This window comes from Equus caballus, chromosome 6 (assembly GCF_041296265.1).
Source record: "Equus caballus isolate H_3958 breed thoroughbred chromosome 6, TB-T2T, whole genome shotgun sequence".
Lineage (NCBI taxonomy): Eukaryota > Metazoa > Chordata > Mammalia > Perissodactyla > Equidae > Equus > Equus caballus.
Genome location: NC_091689.1, coordinates 95,365,129 through 95,387,740, shown reverse-complemented (window position 1 = coordinate 95,387,740; position 22,612 = coordinate 95,365,129). Strand labels below are relative to the sequence as shown.

Sequence of the window (22,612 nt, the reverse complement as noted above, 5' to 3'; positions counted from 1 at the left end):
TCTGTATTCCCTTGTGGCTGACGAGAGTCTTAATACAGCAGTGGGAGGTGCGGATCTCTGCTCCCTGCTGCAAGCAAAAGCACTAAGTGGTCTTGCTTAAATTATTAACAAAATACACAGGTCAAGCCTGCAGCCCTTTGCCTGGCTTTTCCCCATTTCTCTGCTCTTAAAAGTGCTGTTGTAATGTTGCACAAAAGGCATTCAGATATGATTTGAGTTAAAAACCTGAACAATTGGTTGCCAGAATGTGTTGGAGAGCTAACATTTAGTAATTGCAGTTTTTTTGTTCACGCATGCAAGTGCTCTGGAGTGATCCACTTCTCTAACTCAGTGGTAATAATCATACCTAGCATTTTTAAGCAGTGTGACAGGCATTATGCTAACCACTTTGTGTGCATTATCTCATTTAATCTTCACAGTGCTGTGAGACAGATACCCATTTTGCAGATGGAGAACCAGAAATTTAGAGAAGTTGACCAAGGTCACATAAGTGGAAGGTAACAGAGATTAAGCCCATCTGCCCTTTTTCCCACCATGTAACGTCGTGTCTGAACGGGGACATCTTTGAGAGTGAAATGGGACACTACTGCTATTTACACTAGGGTGACAGTTATAAACCAGAGTTTTTCTGTGCAGACCAGGACATATGTTTACCCTCACTATAAGCCCTCTTGGCGAGGAGCATTCCGTCATTGAGACAGTCAGACTCTGGGGTCCTCTCCACGGTCCTTTCTCTCAAGATCGGAAAGTCCCCGGTCTCTAATCAGGTTCAATTTTTACTCAAAAGAGGCAACTTTCCATGACTGTGTCCACTGATGCAATACCATGTAAACATGGTCAGGACTGTACCCAGTCCCTCTCTGTCTATTATAGAGTTTCACTTTGCTTATTCGTGTATTTGTCTAACAGTTACCATGGATGGAGCATTTTGATGGCTACTGGGAAAATGAGAATGGAAAGACATGATCCATGCTCTTGAGGAACTTAGAATCTAGTGTGCAGATGAGAACCAGCGGCCACAGAATAAGGTGAACAGAGCCAGAAAGGGGAGCGGGGGATGCATGGATGCAGTAGGGCCACTGCTGGAGGAGTCTGTCAGGGGCACATATGGGGAGCCCCAGAAGGAGAGTGGCATGGTGGGCTTTATGTGGAGAATGGCTGCGAGGGGCAGAGACCAGAGAGACAGGAGGAACAGTAAGTGGTGGTTCCATTTATTCAAGTGAGAGATGGTAAAGGCCGGACAGTGGGGAGGGATGGAGAGAACAGAATGATCAAAACAGAGGGGCAGAATCCTCATAACCTGGAGATCGATGGAATGTGAGGGGCAAGAGGGAAAGGCCCTTCCTCCCCATTTGGTTTCTTACCTTGTGTTTGTCTCGCCCATTTCTGGAGCCAGAATCGGTCCAGCAGGGGCGTTCCTTTAGTTATAACCCTGGCAAGGAATGGCAGCGTGGAGCCAGGACTTAAAGCGGCTCAAACTCCTGCTCTGCGAGCTAGAGAGAATCACCTTCCACGCCACAGGGCTGTCATCCCATCAGAACGAGAGCACAAGGGAGGTGCTTTTGACACGGAAAAGCAAAATGTAAACAGAATACTATTATTACTATCAATATTAATGATTATAATAGTCATTCTGGGCTTATCTTGAAACACAGTGATGATGATGGTGGTGATAATAGTTAATACTTTATTTGGCAACTTTAATACATTCCTGACACAGTTCTCAATGCTTTAGATGCATTGACTAATTTAATTCTCATTTTACAGATGAGGAAACTGAGGCACAGAGAAGTTAGGCAGTTATGCAAGGTCACAGCTATTCAAAGGCCTAAAATGGGTCTTGGTTCAGGTCCTTTTTTCTCCTGTTCCATCCTCGTCAGATGTCAAGTTCAATATAGCCCTGAGTTTGTGTCCAGTCTTTTTCTGGTGACCTGCAGGTTTCCTGCCCCCCTGTACGCTGTCCTGTCTGCCGGCTTTCCAGGCGTGTCCCCTGTCTGACTTATTATTAGCGCTGTGTTGGCTCTGGTGCTCTAACATCTGAATTGATAGAAGAGTGGGCTCTTGAGCGACGGCAGACTGTGTTCCCACAGCGGGTGCGGGCAACAGGGCACAAGGGTTTGGGTCTCCAGTGAGCGTTTATGGACAGGGGTCGGTACCTGTCCTGTCTGTGTGCCCCTGGAGGAGCTAAATGGTGCCTATGCACCCAATGGAAGAGAGAAAAGGGGGAGAGAAAAGGGACAAGACTGAAGGAAAGAGAAGCAGAGAGGGAGGCAAGGAAAAAGTGAAATCATAGGAACTAGAAATAGGAATTAGATACCACCTGTCTGCCTAATTGAGTGGATGAATGAATGAAAGGACAAAATTTTGGGGTGCCTGCTGTGTACCAGGCACCCTATTAGGCCTTTTAATATCAATGATGCCAGTTAAGCTGACTCCTACTCCACTCTTTGTTGAGGAAAATGCAGTCTGGCATTTTGTGCTGGCCGTGGACGCCTTTTCTCCTGACAGCCCACAGCCACGTGTTGACTCCAGGTTCTTCTCCTTGCTGGGTCTTGAGCAGACAACTTTGCCGGGGATTTTCAAGCTGCTCGGCCCTCACAGCTTTGTGCTTCACCCTCTTCCCTTCCGTGAAAATGTCTGTGGGTTTCCTCTCTGCCGTCCTCGGATCCTTTTAAGACCTTCAAAGCTGTAAAGCTCAGTGGTGCATGTGATGGATGATGTAGGAAAGATAGCAAAAACAAGTTCTCCATTCCTCCCAGGTCCCACAAATGAAAAAGTGTGAATAATGGGTTAAATGGAGCTCTCAAGTTATAAAAGTCACAATTAGATATGCGTATAATTTTTAGCACTGAGATTTATTAATTTGCATTCAGATCATTAGAGCCAATTAGCAGCTTCCGCTGCTCCAGCGATGCTCTGAATCTTTTCCCTTTTACTGCCCTTGTGAACCCCGCATCATGTCTTTACAGACTAAGGCTTAAAATTGACCTTAGTATTAGTGTCCAGAACAAAGGAGTTCCGTACAGCTGTCCCCTTCCCCCACTGCCAGACACACAAGCTCCTTCTCCTTTTTCTCAACTTTGGGGCCTTTTTTAAAAAGGAACTTTGCTTACCACTCAACAGATGATCCATTTGGAGCAATATCTGTAGGAATTAATAAGCGAAGGGAAAAGAACTGAAAACTCCCTTCAGTCTTCTTTTTCCTCCTTAATTGAGGCGTCTACTTGTTAAAGGATAAGGACAGAAGAGTAACTGGAACTCTGCTTGAAAACCTGCCTCCTAGTGTTGGGCCACAGGTGAAAACTGGACATGATTTCCTCACTCCCTCACCACTGCCTGGGGAATGGTATCTGCCGGGAACACATGTTAAGTCAACCTTAAGAAACATTAACAAAAGTCTATTTAATTTTTAAGGGTTTGCCTATGTTATGGTACAGGTCAGTTAATCAGTTCAACATTCTTTGGGGGTCCCTTTGGCTAATCTTTGGCTGTTGCAAATTGGTTATATGTATTCTGTCACGTTCCTGCTCCTTAATGTCCGTGGCTGGCGTTTTCTTCCTGTTGGTTTTGCTCTATTCCAGTCATATTATAAACTGAGCTGGAAGCAATATAGCCTGTGTTCCTTATTACTAGTCAGTGAATCCTTATAAATAATTTAAAAACTAGTCCAAGAATCCATCATGCCCCCCCGACTGTCTTTATTCCCTGGTTATTCCTGCGGTCTCTCTACCCGCATTTCCAAACAGCGGGGAACGCATCAGGATCTCGCATCTGTGATGGTGACCGATGTGTGCACTGACCTGTGGACTCAACAGCCGGGCACTTTACCTTCACTGCAGCCTCAGTTTTGTCATGATGCATTTATTTTGGGTCCCCTGTTAATTTCCTGTCAGTTTAATTAACATGGCTGTTTCTGACCTTCTTTGTCCTAAAGCTTTCACCCGCCCCCCCACCCTTTCTCTGAGCACGTGATCTTACCACCCACAGTTCTAGAAAATGGGAGGTCTCAGGGTTCATCTGCTCCATCCCTTACACTCTAGATTTGCTCTTGATTACATCCATCCTTAGCTCCTTCCTGCCATGGCATGGCTGACCACCCCACCTCTGCCCTTCCTGAGCTGGCCTCTGCTGCTGCTCCAGCTTCGGCTTTTGCAAATACTCTCGCTCCCAGTGGTCTCCCCACCATATTAACCATTTGCATTTCTTCAAGTGAGCCTCCGTGTAAACACCTCCGCCTACTGTGAACAGACACCTCAGCCTTGCCAAGCTGGTTTCACTCTTCCTCGTCTGAACGTGGCTCTGAAGTCTGGGTTTTCAATATGCCTCCCCCAGGCTCCACAGCCTCTGTGCGTGTCTTTATCAGAGCGCTAGTTGTGCTGTGTTCCAGTTCTTGTAACCTGTCTTACCTGCTCTCATATTTGCCACCTCTACAGTAGTGCCTGGTACATAAGCTCCAAGAAATACGCGTTGAAAGTTGAACAGTGAGAAGATGAATGAATGACTGACTCTTATAACTAGGTGCCGTCCAATCCGTTCTGCCCCGAGAGTGCCTCTTAACTCTGTGGCTGTCTCTGTCAGCCCTCCTTCACTGTTGCACTTCCTCCAGCTCGAGCTTTTATTTATTTTTGGAGAGGCGGTTCGTTCCCTAGTTTTCAGCACTGTCTTTGGAGTCTTGCTGCCTTGGTGTGGAGCCGGTGTGTCTTGGTTGGCTAGCTGTGTGGCCTTGTCCAAATTACCTAGTCTCTGTGCTTCTCTTATGTCTCCTTGCCTCTAAATGAAAGATAATAATAACACCTGCTTCCACAGGGTTGTTGTCTGGATTAGTTGACGTCGTTCCTGGGTAGCAGTTAGCGCTTGGTCCATAGTAAATGGTAATTATCTCTGAACTATTTTAATTATTCCTAGCATCCACTTTTACAATTTTCTTTTCTATTTTTGTGAACTATTTCAGACATGTGAGTAGGAATAGAGATTAATATGGCAAACAGCTGTGTGCCCACTACCAGTTGAAGAAAGAAACAACAAAGATAGTAAGAGCCACTTGAGGACATTTCCTGTGTTACCTTTTCCTCCCGCCTTCCTCCACTTCTGCTGTCCTCCATCCCAAAGATGGCCCCTGACCTAAATTTGGGGTTTATCATTTGTATGTGTATTTTTAGGCGTTGACTATGTAGCTGGGAATCGTGAACACTACACGGTATGCCATGCATTGTACGGCTTTTTTATCTCCCTACCTCTGGTTACCCACTCCCCAGCGCACCCCTCAAATCAGTAATCCATACAGTTTCTAGAGTTATTGCTCCAAAACATGAATCTGATTCTGTAAGTCAATCACAGTCTATTCTTTTTTTAAAAAGACTTTGTTTTTCTAGAGCAGTTTTAGTTTACAACAAAATTGAGAGAAAGATAGGGAGATTTCCCGTGTACCCCCAGTTCCCACATATGCATAGCCTCTCCCATTGTCAGCATCACTAACCAGAATGGTGTATTCTTTATCAAGGATGAACCTACACTGGCCCGTCATAAACACCCAAAGTCCACAGTCTACCTTAGGGTTCACTCTTGCTGTTGTACATTCTGTGGGTTTGGACAAGTGTATGAAGACATGTGTCCATCATTATAGTATCAGACAGAGTATTTTCGCTGCCCTAAAAGTCCTGTGTGCTCTGCCTATTCACCTCTCTCCCCCTGCCCTGCTCCCCACTCCCCACCAGCAACCACTAGTCTTTTTACTGTCTTCATAGTTTTGCCTTTTCCAAAATATATAGTTGGAATCATACGGTATATAGGCTTTTCCGATTGGCTTCTTTCACTTAGTAATATCCATTTAAGGTCCCTCCTGGTCTTTTCATGGCTTGATAGCTCATTTCTTTTTAGTGCTGAATAATATTCCACTATCTAATGTATCACAGCTTATTTGTCCACTCACCTACTGAAGGACATCTTGGTTGCTTCCAAGTTTGGCAGTGATGAATAAAGCTGCTGTAAACATCCACGTGCAGACTTTTTGCAGACATAAGTATTCAACTCCTTTGGGTAAATACCAAGGAGTGCAGTTGCTGGCCTGGATCGTAAGAGCATGTTTAGTTTTGTAAGATACTGACAATCTGTCTTCCAGTGTGGCTGCACCATTTTGCCTTCCGCCACCAATGAATGAGCGTTCCTGTTGCTGCACATGCTCGCCAGCATTTGGTGGTGTCAGTGTTCTGGAGTTTGTGACCACTCTGTACCTATGAAAATGGCCAATCTGTTCTTGCATCCCCATTCCACATATTGTCGTCTCCTACCAGCTGTTGTTTGAATGCCGCCATCTCAGGGGGCCCTCCCTGGACTTTCTAGAATGGAAACACTCTCCTCTTCCCATCTTCATTTTTCTCCACGTGCTTCTTACCTTATGCTGCACCATATATTCTTTCTTATTTATCGCTTTGTATCTTTCGCCAACGAATGTGTAAGCTCCAAGAGGTCAGGGAGTTTTGTCTGCCTTGTTTTCTGCTGTATCCTACTTCCTGAAACAGTCTGCTGCACCGGGGGTGCTCTGCCTTGTTCGTTTAGTGAATGTTGAATGTATAGACTATGGTCCCAACTCCTCAACCTGGATTTCAACTCCATCTTTATTTTGGCCTTCCCCACTTTACTTGCCCTGCATCTTCTCCCCTCCCAGGCCTCGCTTCAGGCTGTTTCCTGTGTCTGGGCTGCCTCTCCTCTCCCGCTCCTTTCTGCTTAGCGAAGCTCTTCTCTCTCAAGCTCAGCTCAAATCCTACCTCTTCCAAGAAGCCGTCTCGGATTCCCCCAGTTGAAATGAATCTTGCCCTGTCCCAGGCTCCTTTAGCACTCTGTGCCTCGTTTCATGCTCTTCCTTATTTCAGGGTTGTTTATATGTGTACCTGCTGCAGGAACATGGAGTGTTCAAATCTCTGTTTCCCTTGCTCTCCATAGCACCTGGCACAGTGCTCCACCCGTCTGTTCAGTGGGCGCTCGGTAAATCTTTGTTTAATCAGTTGAATCTGGGTGTGAGGAGGGCCTCCACAAAGGCCATTCGTATCCCTTGTTGAGTGATCGTTGGCTGAGAGGCCCCTTGATGGCACAGCTCTGAGGACGCTTTAAACTCTTCTGTAGTTAAAGTTATGATACTTCCTTGTATTCTCTGAATATTTCCATAATATTGGCCTGCAGTGTGGAGCAGTTGGGTGACTTCACTTCCATGTCGTTTCTCTCATTTGCCATCCGTTGTTTCTGTTGTTCCAACTTTCACTCAATTTTTAATATTTTTTCATTTGAAATTAATTCATAAGTGTAGTCTCATTTCATTCCTAATCCAACCGACTTTCTGCCAGTGTGGTTTATGTGAGGGTTCAGAGGAAAGAAAGAATATCTGGGGGGTATGTGGAATGCCATTTTCTGCCTTGCGGGCTGGGAAAGCATTTTGTACTATGAAAAAATGTGTAAATTAGGGAATTTCCTGAAATATAAGTGTGTGTTCTGAGAGCAGTAATGCTAAGTAATAAGGAGTGTATAATTTACTTTTGATTTTGGCTGTAGCCACTTTTGTAGAGAAAATCCATGACTATGGCTTTATTTAACAGAATGGAGTAGACTCTTAAAGCTGAATGAGTCTTAGATATCACCTAATCCAGAATTTCTTTATTCTCTCTGAACCAGTGCACTGTTTTTTGATAAATGTTTAGTAACAGTGCCTTAGTGGCTTCAAATAAATTTCACCAATAATATAATCAACACACATAGATTTTTAAAAATCGGAATGACACCCTGACTGAAATATAAAGGAAAAATAAGAATAAAATACTGTATTATAAAATTAAATATATGTATATAAAAATTATACATAATTTTTGTATAAAATTATATTTATAATATATAAAAATTATACGTGCACATATACATGCATCATTATCAATAAATAAAGGCTTGAGCATGATGCTTCTTGAAGATATATGAAGCTGTAAGATGCTTGCATCTGTGCATAGAATCAGATTTATGTGGAGAATCAGACCATGAATGGAACAATCGCAAATGCTGGAGGATACAGGTGTCTTTTGTTGGCAACTCAAACACCGTAACTGGCCTTGTGTCAGTGGTATAATTTTCCCAAATGGTGAACCATCATTGATAAAGTTCAACATGAAGCAAGTTCACTCATACACGCAGTCACCCACACATACACATATATTGTAGCCACAATCTTGGAAAAATCAGTGCGTATTAAAATATCACGAAACAAAAAATACTTCATGTTTACATGTGAAAAAGGAGTTAGTGTGTAGGCTAGATAGTTATAAAAAGGGTTGATCTAATATTTGAATATCTGGTGGAACACATGGCAAATCATGCAGAATGTAGGATGGTTTTTCCTTTAGTAGAATCATCTGACTCCTTACCTCTGTGACTGCCCCTTACTCACCAAATGCCTCAAGAGTGGTCTTCGATCATTGTGATCCCACCACCCCATAAATGTCCAGATTGCTCCCTAGTGTTTGGTGCCACCAAGCTGAAAATCTCTAGCCTAGTCCTATCACTTCCTTGAGGAATTTGAGAACCAGAAAGTTTCAGTTACCTGAAACTGGTCACATAACTAGTTAAGCTTCATGAGGCTCATGAGCTGCTTGACAACTTTGCTATGTCTGTAGCTACTGTGTCGATCAGACCTATCGTCAGAAATATCCAGAGTCAGACTGCCTGGAATTTGAACCTACCACTTAAGGTTTAGGCAAATAATTTGTGCTAGTTAACCTGTTTTAATCTCAGCTTCTTCAACAGTAAACCACAGGTAATAAAAGAACCTGACTCACAATTAGAAAATATATATAAAGTACTGTTATAGAGTAAACATTTGGTAGTGGATAGTGATGATGATGATAACAAGAATGATGACGATGATGATGATGGTGATGATGATGATGACAACAGTGATGATGATGGCAATGACAGTGATGACATGGTGATGACAATGAAGATGACGTTGGTGATGACATGATGACGATTGATGATGACGACGATGGTGACAATGACAATGGTAAAGAATTGTACTTGAGAAAAAATTCAAGTTCTTTGTCTTTGATTTTCTTTCTGACTTACCTAGAAATTTTTTCTTTAAGCAGTTAGATAGCCTAGTTTTTATTCCAGTCTGCTCCTTATTATCACTCCTGCAGATTTCATTGTTTTAGGTTAAATGCTCACACTTTTCCTTTTAGCCAATACTATAATTTAAATTGCCTAACAGTTGAAATCTTTTCTTCACTGACACACTGGAGATTTGCATACGGAACTTTAAATGAAGTTATACTAATAAAATCCTTTTTGCGTTGGTAGAGAATAAATATCTAAATTTTATTGCACCACTGTTTTTGAAAAGGATGTTTCCCTTTGCTTTTGTGGAAGCTGTGTCCCCAGAACCTGGCTGCCGTAATGATTCCTTGAGTAGCACACAAATTCTGTATTAATCTCAGCAGTTTTCTCAGTTAAGTGCATTTTTATGCTCAGCAGGATTAGGATAGTCTAGGAAAATTGGTTTTCTTCTCTTATTACTTTTCCTGTTTAATTTGTAACCAGTTAAAACACCACGGTATGATGGATGGTTGATCCTAGTAAAAGTGCAGAGTTAAGGGATAATTGGCAGACTTCGGCTAAGCAATGACATCTTCTACTTCCTTCCAACAGCCTTTAAGACAACCTCATTATTAAAACGTACATACTAGCAAAATTCTGGATGTGCATGGAATGTAATTACTGACTAAGTGGCAGTGATGCCAGGGTTTTATTTATATGGTGGATGTGTAATGTTTGTAAAGCAGCCTGTGGAAGGAGTGAGCCCAGCAACCACAGAGGAGCTTGCATGAAAATGGAATTTTGCAGCTAGGCATCTACATCCTGGCCACTTCCTGTTCGCTTAACAGGAGCCCATCAGTGCAGGACTTCCAGTTCAGTGCAATCAAGAATCATTCCTGGAAATCTAGCTCAATTTACATATTTTGCTGGTGGAATTAAATCTTTTCTGGTGATGACAATACAGGATGTGAGCCAATTATTTCCCAAAGAAGCTGAGGTCCCATTTTGTAAAATTGTGGCTATTAGCAACTTTATTTTTAGGATGAGATTGGCTCATGAGATAATGAATGAACAAGACAGGGTGACCTAAGACCCAAGCATATCTTCTCATTCTTTCATTTATCCAATCAATCATTGCATCATTTTACAAATGTTTGTTGAACACTTACTTTGTATGAGGCTCTATGCCAACTACAGGAAATATGTAAGCTAGACCTGTTTCCTACCCTCATGCATCTTATTGCCAATTCTGATGGATTTGCTAAGGTATGTGTGCATGAAGTGTAATACAACTTAGAGTGTGAATAAAACAACCGTCTCATGGAATGTTAGCCACAAGAAGTTTAAAAATCTAAAATTGTAGCCAAATATGAAAGAGTCAGCATTGTGGTACATGAGCTATGTATTCATGGAAGCAGTGTGTAATCATAAGATTCTTGTCAACAAACAATTGTTGACAACCACTCTGTAAATGTACTGGACTGGGCATCGATGGATAAGACCCAAGGCCTGACCTTGAGGAGCAAACACACTTTCCATTTACAAAGCTGCTGGATATATTTTCTTCTGGAAAGGATTGGTGTCTTAAGAGTAATAGCTCTCAGGTGTTAGCTTTGCAATCAGACAGTCAAAGCTTTTAAATTTACCAAGAGAATAACTGATGAGCCTGGATCTTGAAACAGCATGTATCTCCCCCAGATCACATACTGATGAGGAAAAATGTCCTTTGAGAATCTTAAGAGACTCTTCATAGCAGAACCTGTTTTTACCTAGAAGGGAGCCAGGAAAGATTTCAGTGCATCTTTTGGCAGTGGTGTTAAAATGCAGAGAAATGTAATTGAATTTTTCAATGGAAAACTCAGCCGCAATGATCTGCTCCGTGAGTATGATATAAATTATCATGCCGTTATCAACACTATCTTCCATCTATAAAACTAGAGGAAATACATGAGCATCATAAAAATCCTTTTATCATCAAAGGGATTTTATATTCATGATATTGCTGTGAAAGCAAACACAAGATTTTTCAAGAGATCTTTAACTATTTTGCATAGAAATCATAGCACTAGGGACTTATGATAAGCCGGAAGAAAACACAAACTATATATTCATTTGGACTATTACTGAGAGATTTTAGTATTCAGAATATAAGTAGTCACAGGATTCTTCTAAATGGGCATTGCATAGTCAAATTATGTACTGATGGATGAAAAATGGAAAGCAAAATTGAGAAAGTCAGCTTATCTTTTTGGGATCTGTACCAGATGCAGAGTATTATGATAGCATCAAGTCTCAGAGTACCCCAGCAGTCCAAAAATCTATGACTCCTAGACATCTTTAGAATTAACATTTAGATTCTAAATCCATTTTTGTCAGTATCACTGTGGCAGATTTTATTTTCCAAAGATGGAGGCAACAATGCCTCTCATCTCACATGCTCTTCCACAATACGACTTGGCCACTTCCTCAGCAGGACCTGGGGTCTAATTCCCTTCCTCTTGAATCTGGGCAGGCTTCTGACAGCTTTCACCAATAGAGTGTTCTGGAATTAACATGGTGTGGCTTCCAAGATGGGTCATAAAAGGCAGTGCACATTGCCCTCGTTCACTGGGACTTGAACTCCAAGAAACAAGTCTGATTACTCTGAGGCTACCATATTGTGAGGAAACCAAGTAACATGGAGCTGCTCCAGTCAGTAGTCCTAGTCTTGGAGTCACGTCAGTCCAGGCATTGGAGATCATTGTGTAAGAAGGGGTCTCCAGATGATTCCAACTCTCAGCCCTGAGTCACCCTTCAAGTCTTCCCAGCTGAGGTCCGAGATCTTGGAACAAGAGGAAAACGTCTCATGTGTGCCCTGTCCAGATTCCTGACTCACTGTACCTGTGACCGTAATAAAGCTGTTGTTTGAAGTCACTCAATTTTGGGTACTTCATTTCACAGTATAGTTAACTAGAAAAATGACTCGTAAAGTTGACATTATAATGACAACGCATTATTGTCAACTGCAAAGGCCTGAACAAAGTCTTTCCTTCTCTGTAGAAACAGTATTTATTGAAAATTTTGGAGAAGAAATTTGCATATTTAGGGTAGACATAATTATAGCAACTGCCATTTCTAAGCACCAGGTATTTTATCTGTATTACTGGTAGAGTTGGTGCCTGTACACCCTTTACTAGTGGCTGTAGCTCTCTCAGTCAAGATTTTTAGCTGGAAAGCAGCACAAACCAACTTTGGCTGATTAACCAGAAAAGCATTTTATGATAAGAATATTAGGTAGCTCAGAGAATTGTGTGGAGAGCGCTGGAGTCTGAACATACATGAACAGTTGGGTCTAAACTTAAAGAAACAATCCTAAAACCATGCATCAGAACTGGCCCAATGAGACTGCAACTGTACTCTTGCCCTCTGAGCACCAGAGGAAACCTGGGGCTGGCTGCCCCTGGTTGTTGGATGCTCTGCTGCCACCAAGACCAGCAAAATGCACTCCTCCCAAAGCTTGTCTCCTCAGGTTGCTTGTTTCCAAACCAAAGATTCGGGAGCACATGACTTACTGGCAAACTTAGTCTCTGTTCCTGGATCCTAGCTGCAAGGGAGTCTGGGAACCTGAATTTTGGGGATTCTGCTCTGATGAAGCCAGATCCATAAGGCTGCAGATTTCCCAAACCCAGTGAGTGTGGGTAGCTTGCAAACATGACGGTTATGCATGAGATGGATACATTAAAAGAAAAACAGAAGTCTGACTGGCTGCAACTCAGAAGATTGTAATATTCTGGTGGTGCCAAAAAGCAAAACTAAAGACAGCTGACGAAGTTTTCAAGTCTGCCTGCAGACTAGGGTGTCAAATTTCATACATATATAAAAGTCAGGAAAAATCCTTTGCCCCAGCACAACATTGCTCAGTCTTATTTTAATTTCAAGTCAATCTTAGCAAAACCTTACCTGACATAATAGGGAGATGGGGAGAAATATTATCAGAAGAGATTAAGTAAATCAGTTTAACTCTGCAGTCTTTACACTTTAGGCTGGGGATGGGGTCCCCTGCTCATCACTTCCTGTCTCTTGGCATAGTGTGATCTTGAGAACATAATGATGATGATGGTGGTGGTGGTGGGATGGTGATGGTGATGGTGATGGTGATGACACCAACACTTATTGAGTGCTCACTATGTGCTAGGTACTCTTTCAACACTTTATGGGTATGAATTCTTTTAAATCCTTACAACAACCGTATAGGGTAGATAATATTGTTACCTGCTTTTACAGATGAAGAAACTGAGGCACAGAGAGCCCTCATAGCTAATAAGCGGCCATGCTGGCATTTGGACCCACCTAGTCTGACTCTAGATGTGCTTTCTAAAGCACTGGTCAATAACGATTTTACTCAGTGTCTTGGTGGTTGTATTTTTCCCCCTTGCCTGAGTGAATGCTAGGAATATATAACTCTTAGATATTAACTGGGGGGGGAAGTAAAAAATGTTCTAAAACAATCATCACAGGTTTTCATATGCTGGTCCTGTTTAAAAAAGGAGAAACAGGCAGCTGCAGCCTTGTCTAATCCTTGAACAGTCTGCACCCTGACCCTGATGCCCAGGAAACCTCCTTTCCCGACCTTCAGTTGCAGTTGTAGTTTTCCAAGTGTTTGCTGTGTGTGAGCCTCACAGCCATGCTGAGAGATTGGTCATTCATCCCTCCATTTTGCACATGAAAATAGGAGTCTCAGAAGGGTTAGGTATTACAGTCAAGATCACACAGACCATAAATGGTAAAAACCAGGCTCTGAATGCAAATCCCACATTCTCAACTACTGTGTAAGTCACGCTGCTATGGTCATCAGTGAAATGCAGCGGTTCAGCAGAGCCAGACAAGGCCTGAAAGCTACAGTGGCGACGAGAACAGACTGGTATGTGTCTTTGGAAACGGAGTAGCTCTTTACAAAGTGGCAGCATACAAAGGCCACGACGGTAAATTCCAGCCTTTGTGAACAGTTGACATCCTCTTGGTCACGCACCCGTCTGCCCAGCCTGATGCATGAACCCAATCACTATCTCTTTTCTGTCTTCATGGCCATGCCCAAGTTTGGCTCCCCTCACGTGAGAAATAACTTCTGCAGTTAGACTAGGTGCATTTGGTGAAACCCAGAACTAGTAGGAAAAAACACTTCAAAATCCGAGCTGCAGAATACAGCTAATTTCAGCCTAACATTTTAAACTTTTATACTATGTCAGACCATACTGATATTTACTCTTTCTTTGCACAAAGAGATGATTTGTGGAGGAGCAGAGTTGCTCTCCAACATAAGAAAAGATTTGGGATCTGCCCACACATGACTTTGCCAAACATTTCTTCAAACTATTTTTTTCAACTCTGGTCCACTTCCCAAGATGAAAGTAAATTTGCACGTTTGCATTCTGTTTGGTAATACTTCTGTGATTTAAAGGGCCTGCCCTCAGCTGTACCTGTAGTCATGGAATTTGGTAAACGTGCATATTTGCCCAACTCTCTCGTAGAATGTTTATTTCTGTCATATGCTTATCAGATTTCATCTCCAGTCAGGGACTCGCCTGTTCTCTTTAGAGCAGTGGTTCTTAAACCAGACGGTTTTGCCCCCCAGGGGACGTTTGGCAATGTCTGGGGATATTTTTGGTTGTGACAACTGGGAGTGTGCTTCTGGCTTCTGCTGGATAGGAGTCACAGATCTGCAGTGCACTGGACAGCCCCCCACCACAGAAAGTGACCCACCCACAATGTCCGCAGGGTGGGGATGGAGAGAACCCTGCTCAGATGTCTGTCTCTGGCTCCTTTCTTACTCGATCTGTTTTCAGGCACAGTCACAGAATCTGGATTTGGTCCTATGGGAAAATAGCCTTTGTTTTCCCAAATCCTGCCTGAAAACACTTGGAAGTTTTTGGTTTGCACGTTTAGAAAATGGCTGAGCTTAGGGCCTTCATTGCTTTCCTAAATTGTTACTGATGACCCCGAGTCCATCATCCTGTAAGACACTTTTGTGTTTTAATCATTCGTTTGTACTTGTCTCAGTGGAGCACATCTGTCACTTTTCATGCCGCTCAATTCTGTGCCATTTTCTTTGCCGTTTGTGTTCGTCAGCTTGACTTCTTATCTGCAATCTGGAATACTTTATGGCCTCATCAGCCAGATGATTGATATTTTTTAAAATGTTAATTAAGGTCAGCTGCAACAGACTCTTTGTTGTTTATGCCTTTTCATTTAGAGAAATTATACATTTATCCTTCCTTCTTGGTTAGTTTTGAACCAGTTTTCTTCCCTTGACAAAACATTTTCTCAGTTACCATGCCATTCAGTTGGAAAAGTATGTCCACAGGGTCTTCTTGGCCACACGCCGCTGTCAGTCTCAGAGAATTCTAGTCCCTCAGTGAAGACTCCCCCCCACAGAGACCGCGGCTGCCTCGCCTCCCCCCACAGAGACCACGGCTGCCTTGCCACCCAGCAGCTGTGTTTCCCGTTGTGGTCAGGGGTGGATTCAGTTAAAAACGGAGTATCTGGTAAGGACAGGTCAGTGTGCAGGCTGTCAGGACATACAAAACGAATAAGAAATAGTCCTTGCTAAACAGCTTAAAACCTAGTTAGGGGTGGAAAGACGTGGAGATGAATAACTGTAGAAAGACGTACGAGAGATGGGGAGTTTCCGGGGTGTGTCTGAAGCATCAGGCTGTGGCACCTGCCTGCCAGTCATGTGTGAAAGTTCAAGTTACTGATGGAGGCTTCCGGAACCCGTATTCTGGATGGCAGCCTTCCAGATTCCTCGTATAGGGCTAATTTTGTAAATGACAAGGTGTACGTTTGGCCCAGTGTTTCGCTGCTTCATCCTGAAGTTCCTTGAGACCTCTGAGTGTTGGTGACTTAGCTATGCCCAGCATGTCAGTTAGACGCAGAGCGTTAGTGTATCTTAACGCTAACTTGACCTCTCTGCTTCAAGAGATGATTTTAACTTTCAGATCTCCCTAATAACTGCTGCTGTAAGGACTCAAGAAAAATTTTGTTTAACTTCAGTGTTTTTTAGTTGCATCATTTTTTGGGTAGATGACTGCTCTCTCTTCCCTCCACTCCAACTGTATTTTGGGGTGGCATGGTAGGAAAATTATAGGCTTTGGAGTCACATATATCTAGATTTAAATCCCTGCTATAACTTGTGTCCTTTGGGTGACTTTTCTAAGTTCCCGGAACTACTGTTTCCTCGTCTGTCCAAGACAGAATAATAACATCTACATTTCATAGTTTTGAGAAGATTAGTTGAGATGACATATAAAATGCTTCCAAAAAATGCCTCAGTGACTCCTCTCCCACCTGTTCATCTCCCTCCTTTAGATCACATTTCTAGAGGGAACTCTCTCTCTTCCCCTCTCTCAGCGGTGGCTTCTGTCGCCTCGCTGTTTACCAGCACAGATTTCCCATGGTCACTTCGCGGTCATTAGGATCAACAGCATACATTTTCCTTCTCGTCTTTTGATAAGGTAGATGTAATGTGAAATTTTAGCTAAATCCGTATTTTACCATTGCTATTGCCTGAGTATTCGTGTCCCTCAAAAATTCACTTGTTGGGATCCTAACCGCCGACGGTGATGGTACTAGTACGTGGGGCTGTTAGGGGTGCTTAAGTCATGAAGGGTGGAGCCCTTGTGAGTGGGATTGTGCACTTATAACAGAGGCTCCGGGATCTCCCTTGCCCCTCCCACTATGTGAGGATGCAGCAAGAAGTCTGCCTTCTACAACCTGCAAGAGTGCCTTCACCAGACCCAACCCTGCTGGCCTTCTGATCTTGGACTTCCAGCCTCCAGAACTGTGAGAAGTAAATTTCTGCCGTTCGTCAGCCCAGTCTGTGGTATGTTGTTACAGCAGCCTGAACAGACTGAGACAAACTGTGGTTTCCTTTGCTTAAGTTGGGTGAACCACGTGCTGCAGTTTTCAGCAGTTTTCCTTCTGGAGCCCATACATCCTGAATAGTTATGTGATATTTATTGTTATTCGTCTCTTACCAGTCATTACTTTGTGTTTCCTATTCCCATATTTGTGTTAGAATAAAGAATCAGATTTTCCCTTTGATATGGAATTTAAGTTTAGTGTTGGTTAATACCAAGCTTTTCTGCACGTCTTCCTATAGAAGGTTTTTGTTTCCTGTTTAGCAATCTGTCTCTGACTTTAGGATGCTGGTTGAGTACCTGCTGTGTATGAAGTGATACACTGAGAGCTTTTATATTCGTTATCTCACAACTCTACAAAAAGGCGTGAGGTATCTTTATCATGAATAAATTTGTTTAGTACCACATGTGGTTTTCTGGTGGATTTATTTTTATTTAAGAGTGTCTACAGAAAATAGGTGCATTTTCTGCCGTTTTCTAAACAGATAACTTTATCAATCACAATTATTTTCAAAGAATGGGCATGAATAATTTTGTTTTTATTGAATATTGAATGCAGACAAGATGATTATAATGCATATATAAGGCTGAAACAATAAAACAGCACTCTGCATCCACCAACCAGTTTAAGAAACAGACACAAGAAGTACATTGGAAAATTCCTGTATGCCCCTCACCTGCCCTTTGCGTACTCCAGCTATGCCCAAAGAGAACCTTGAAATGCTTAAACTTTATAGTTTCTAATTTATAATGAAAACAATGATGCTAATTCAAAGTTTCAAGCTTTTCTAGCGTTGAATCATTTCAGTCAAGGGGCACCAGTGTCTGTCTAGGAAGGTCAAATTTTGGTCATGGTTTTTTTAATGCACAATATAAAATAACTGCCTTTTCTTCCTAAAATCATTTATGTTCAGGTCTTTCTCTTATTTCTTATAGATTTTTAAATATGATTATAGATTATTTCGTATGTTTTCTCTGGATGCAGTGCTGGCACAAAAGCCACCGAGTGAAGAGTCTCTTGGGGGCAGCAGTTAAAGTCACAGCCCCAGGAGGGGTCCAGAGAGAGGACCTGCAAGAGGAAGGTTTGGGTTCCCACATCTTTTCTTGCTGTACGCAGACCCCTGAGCGAAAGTGTTGAGAGCCATTTAAATTTTCTTCTGGGGGTTGACAGGATGAAATGGAGAGTTAGGTACAGATGAAAAAGATTAAACTTGGGGAAAGGAGCAAAGCAGGCTTGAGAAAAAGGCAGAAATAGGAAAACTGCTGAAGAAACATGATTGTTCAGGGATACAGGAAGGTAGGCATAAAAGGACACCTCGTGCTTTGTTTTCAGTCTTGCCATCCTGGGGAAGAAAATGTTATTTGTTTTGCTCTGAAGCTTACAGAAAGGAGAGAGAGAGTGATTGATTGATCAATTGATAGATAGAGATGTGAGCAGATGGATGGATGGATGGATAGATAGATCAACAGAGAGGCAGACAGATAGATGTGTAACATAATGAACAGGATGGATGGATGGATAGAAGCATGGCTGATGGATGGATGGATAGAAGCATGGGTGATGGATATATGGATGGATGGATAGATGGATGGATGGGTGGATGGACGGACAGATGTAATAATGAATAAACTGGGCTGCTGACTGCTATAGATTGAATGTTTGTGTCTCCCCAAAATTCATATGGTAAAATCCTAACCCCAAGGTGATGGTATTAGGAGGGGGGCCCTTGGGAGGTGATTAGATCTTGAGGGTGGAGCCTTCATGAATGAGATGAGTGCCCTTATAAATGAAGCCCCAGAGACATCCCTCATCCCTTCTGCCAGGTGAGAACACAGCAAAAAGTCACCATCTATAAACCAGGAAGTAGGCTCTCACTAGACACCACATCAGCCTGTGCTTTGATCTTGGACTTTCCAGCCTCAAGAACTGTGAGAAATACATTTTTATTGTTTGTAAACCACCCAGTCTCTGGCACTTTGTTATAGCAGCCTGAAAGGGCTAAGACCTTTTAAAACTGTATGTATCAAATTAAGAAGGCTCCTTTGCAGCTAGAAATGAATGTACTTATGTCCACACAAGAAAGCTACAGCAAAGATCTATTACTCTCCTTAGGTAGTCCTTCTTACTGCCTTCCTGCTCTTGAGAGATTTTCCTCTTTTGTAAAGGAGAAAGTTGTAATTTTGAGAAAAATAATAAGATTCTGTGATTGGAAACTGTTTTCTTTTTTAAATCAGGAATTTCATCACAATAAATCGTGATTCAGTCCAGAGACACAGACACTCGAGTTTGTACAGCCATCTGTTTCTGCTAGGAAAAATAAAGTGAGAATCCCCATAAACTTTTTCCTATTGAATTTTACAGCAATAATCTACTTGCCATGCTTCTTTGAGCTAAAATATTAAAAGCTGAATTTCCAACTTGCTGCTGGGCTGTTATCTTATAGTTCCCTGACACAGACGTTTAATTATTCACTTACTCATTTAACCCAACAGATCGTTACTTCTAATTTGAAAATTAACTATAGGTCTGGGACATGTACAAACAGTGCTGTTTCTTGGTCACTGACGTTTTAAGGGAGCATTTAAATTCTTCAGCTCTGCAGGTCAAATTGCATTACAACACATTTCGTTAGCGGAGAGATCTATATAGCTCTAAGACAGTAACAAGTCCCAGCCAATGGACCATGTCTTTAAAGAAATATAGTAGTTCCCCCCTTATCCACCGTGTCACTTTCTGAGGTTTTAGTTACCTGCGGTTAACCTGGTCTGAAAATGTTTAAATGGAAAATTCTAGACATAAAAAATTCACAAGTTTTAAACTGAGAGCGGTTCTGAGTATTATGATGAAATCTCAGAGCCCCCGCCCCTGCCCCGCCCCATCCGGTTCAGAGATGTGGCTCATCCGTTTCTCCAGCGGACCCACACCATCTACAGGACCGCCCGTTAGTCACTTAGCTGTCTCAGTCATCAGATCGACTGTTGGCTATCCCAGTGCTTGTGTTCAAGTCGCCCTTATTTTACTTAGTAATGACCCCAAGGTGCAAGCGTCGTGATGCTGGCAATTTGGATATGCCAAAGAGAAGCTGTAAAATGCTCCCTTTAAGTGAAATGGTGAAAGTTCTTGACCAAAGAAAGAAAGAAAAAAAATCATATGCTGAAGTTGCTAAGATCTATGGTAACTTTTATTACAGTATATTGTTATAATTGTCCTACTTTATCGTTAGTTATTGCTGTGGGTCTCTTACTGTGCCTAGAGTATAATTAAGCTTTATCATAGGTATGTATGTTTAGAAGGAAACAGTATATACAGGTTTGGGTACTGTCCGTGGTTTCAGGCATCTCTGGGGGTCTTGGAACAGATCCCCCGCAGGTAAGGGGGGGCCACTGTAAGTCACAGATGAGAGATTAGAACTACAAAAGTTTTGAACCACTAATAACTTTCTAGATTTGATCTGTAGAGTAACAGAGATCTTGAAAAATGTCAGCACTTCCCAAAATGCTGTAAACGGGCCTTTAAAAAATTGTTTTATATAGTCAGATCATATTATCAATGACTGATCTTTATGGATCAAGTTTACAGCTCAATTTAAGAGCAGGCATTGAGTTTCAGGTAAACGGGGTAAGTGTAAGATTTATAAAACTGTCTCTGATATCTAGGAGTTTACAGACTATTTGGAGAGATGTGACATGTACTCAAAAACCATAATATCGTGTAGATGAACACCATGAAGAGTGTACCAGAAAAAGTGAAAAATTTTCATTGAGAACGATTACTTTTGGAGCAGAAGCCATGAGACCAGGTCGCAGACACTAGATGTAACGTGAGGCACTTAGGGGGCAGCTGGCTGAAAGGATTCTCCGTGAAGGGTGGATGTGGTCCCTGTGGTTGAGCGCGATCTTGACAAGTGGTGGTGAGGGAAGGGCGTTTCAGTCCCAAGGAACAGCGGTCTCCTGGATCAAACCCTCCAGTGGTGGGCCGACCCTGGCCTCCCGACCCCAGCTCAGTGCTGTTCAGTGTGGCCCCCATCCCTGCTGGTCTGAGCATGGCGCTGGGTCTGTGAGGAGCTGGATTCCGAAGCTCTGACAGGGTAGACACTGCCGTGATGTTTTAGTTGTATTTTATAAGGTCATCAATCTGCAATGGATTGAGAAAACCAGATGAGTGGTTCTTCATCTCCGGGCATTGGAGGAGCGCTCCCTGTGCAGCTTCACTCCCAGCCCCTCCGGCCGGCCGGGGCCCTTTCCCTCTGCTGGGGGGGGGGGGGGGCACCGCCTCCGCCTGACCTCGGGTCAGCTGTCACCTTCTCACAGCTGCTTTCCCCATCAGCATCACCGAAGCACACCTGCCTTGTCCCTTGCTCTCCTGACTTTGCTTCTCTCTTCCTTCCTCCGAGTTCTTAATGCCTGGTGTGTATTCGCTGGTTCATTTTTTATCAGCATCTCACCTACAGAAGTCAACTCCGCAGGAACAGGGACTTGCTTCTCTTGCACCTTCCATCTTTCCTCCACCCACAGTAGTGCGGACGCGGACTTGGCCCGAATCAATACTTGTTCAGTGCATGTGTGGGTGGGTGAGTGAGAGGGTGAATGGCAGGAACCATTGCAGTGCAGCCCGAAAATGCAGATTTGGTTTAAGGAACAGTAAGCAGTTCAGTTTGGCTAGAAAAGGGGACAAGAGGAATAAAGTTTGCCAGCTCTGGCTTCAGTTCAAGTAGGTAAAGTCGCATTTTGGTCCTAGACTGCAGTACGAATAATAAAAGAACATTTTTCTTTTACTGAGACTTACCAGATGCCATTATTACCATCAAGGATGCTTTTCCTAACCCGCTTTACATGTACTTGTTTTGTTTCGGTACTGCAGCCTTAGCACTGTATTTCATATTTTTAGTTTTGTCATTGTACTGTGTAAGACTTTGCTCAGAAAACTGTGGTTCAGCTCCCCGGAAACTGCAGTGTGCTGGAAAGGCTGATGGATGCCGGGTGAGTAAGGCTGCCTTAACCCTTTGTAGAGCTGGACTCCGGGAGGGGTGGGGGTGGGGGGTGGGGGGTGGGGGAGTGGGGGGCGGGGGCGGGGCTGGGGGTGGGGGGGGGGTACGGGGTAGGGGAGGCAGTGGTGGGGGACGGGAGCAGGCTCCCTCCCAGCACCGCAGGGCCCTCAGGCAATGCTTAGTCCATGAAAATTCATAGTTGGGAAGCATCCCTCTGAGGCAAGGAACGCCTGGGGGTGTGTCGGTGAGGCTGGGCCGTTGGAAAGAAATGTCAATTTTCCCAGGCTATGGAGGCTATTCCACAAGATGGGAGGAGACAGCCGGATGAGAAATCTGTGCCCACCTGTGCCCCCAGCCCTCTTGGCAGTTCTGATGTTTCCTTCCAGGGCCTTCCAGGGTGCCTTGGTCTCACTAGAGGAAACAGGCCCACTTATGAGTGGCAAGGAAGCCATTTTCTCCTTTCAGAGGGCCTGTGTACATCGTTAATGTGCCCCAGAAAGCTGTTTAAATTAATTATGGGATTGTCCCCCAAGAAGTGTTACACGGTGGAAGTATTTAGGTGTTTTAAGCTAGAATCTGGGAGTCCCAGGTTTTTTCCCCACCATTATGTCTTTGTGACCTCAGGCAATTCCCTTAATGTTCCTCTAAAGCACCTGTGAAATA

General features: G+C 43.1%; 1 protein-coding gene across 9 annotated transcripts in view; it reads left to right on the top strand.

Moving 5' to 3' along the window:
* GRIP1 (glutamate receptor interacting protein 1) overlaps positions 1–22,612 on the top strand; it is a 598,510-nt gene that overhangs the window by 170,866 nt on the left and 405,032 nt on the right. The gene's annotated exons all lie outside the window — the stretch shown is intronic.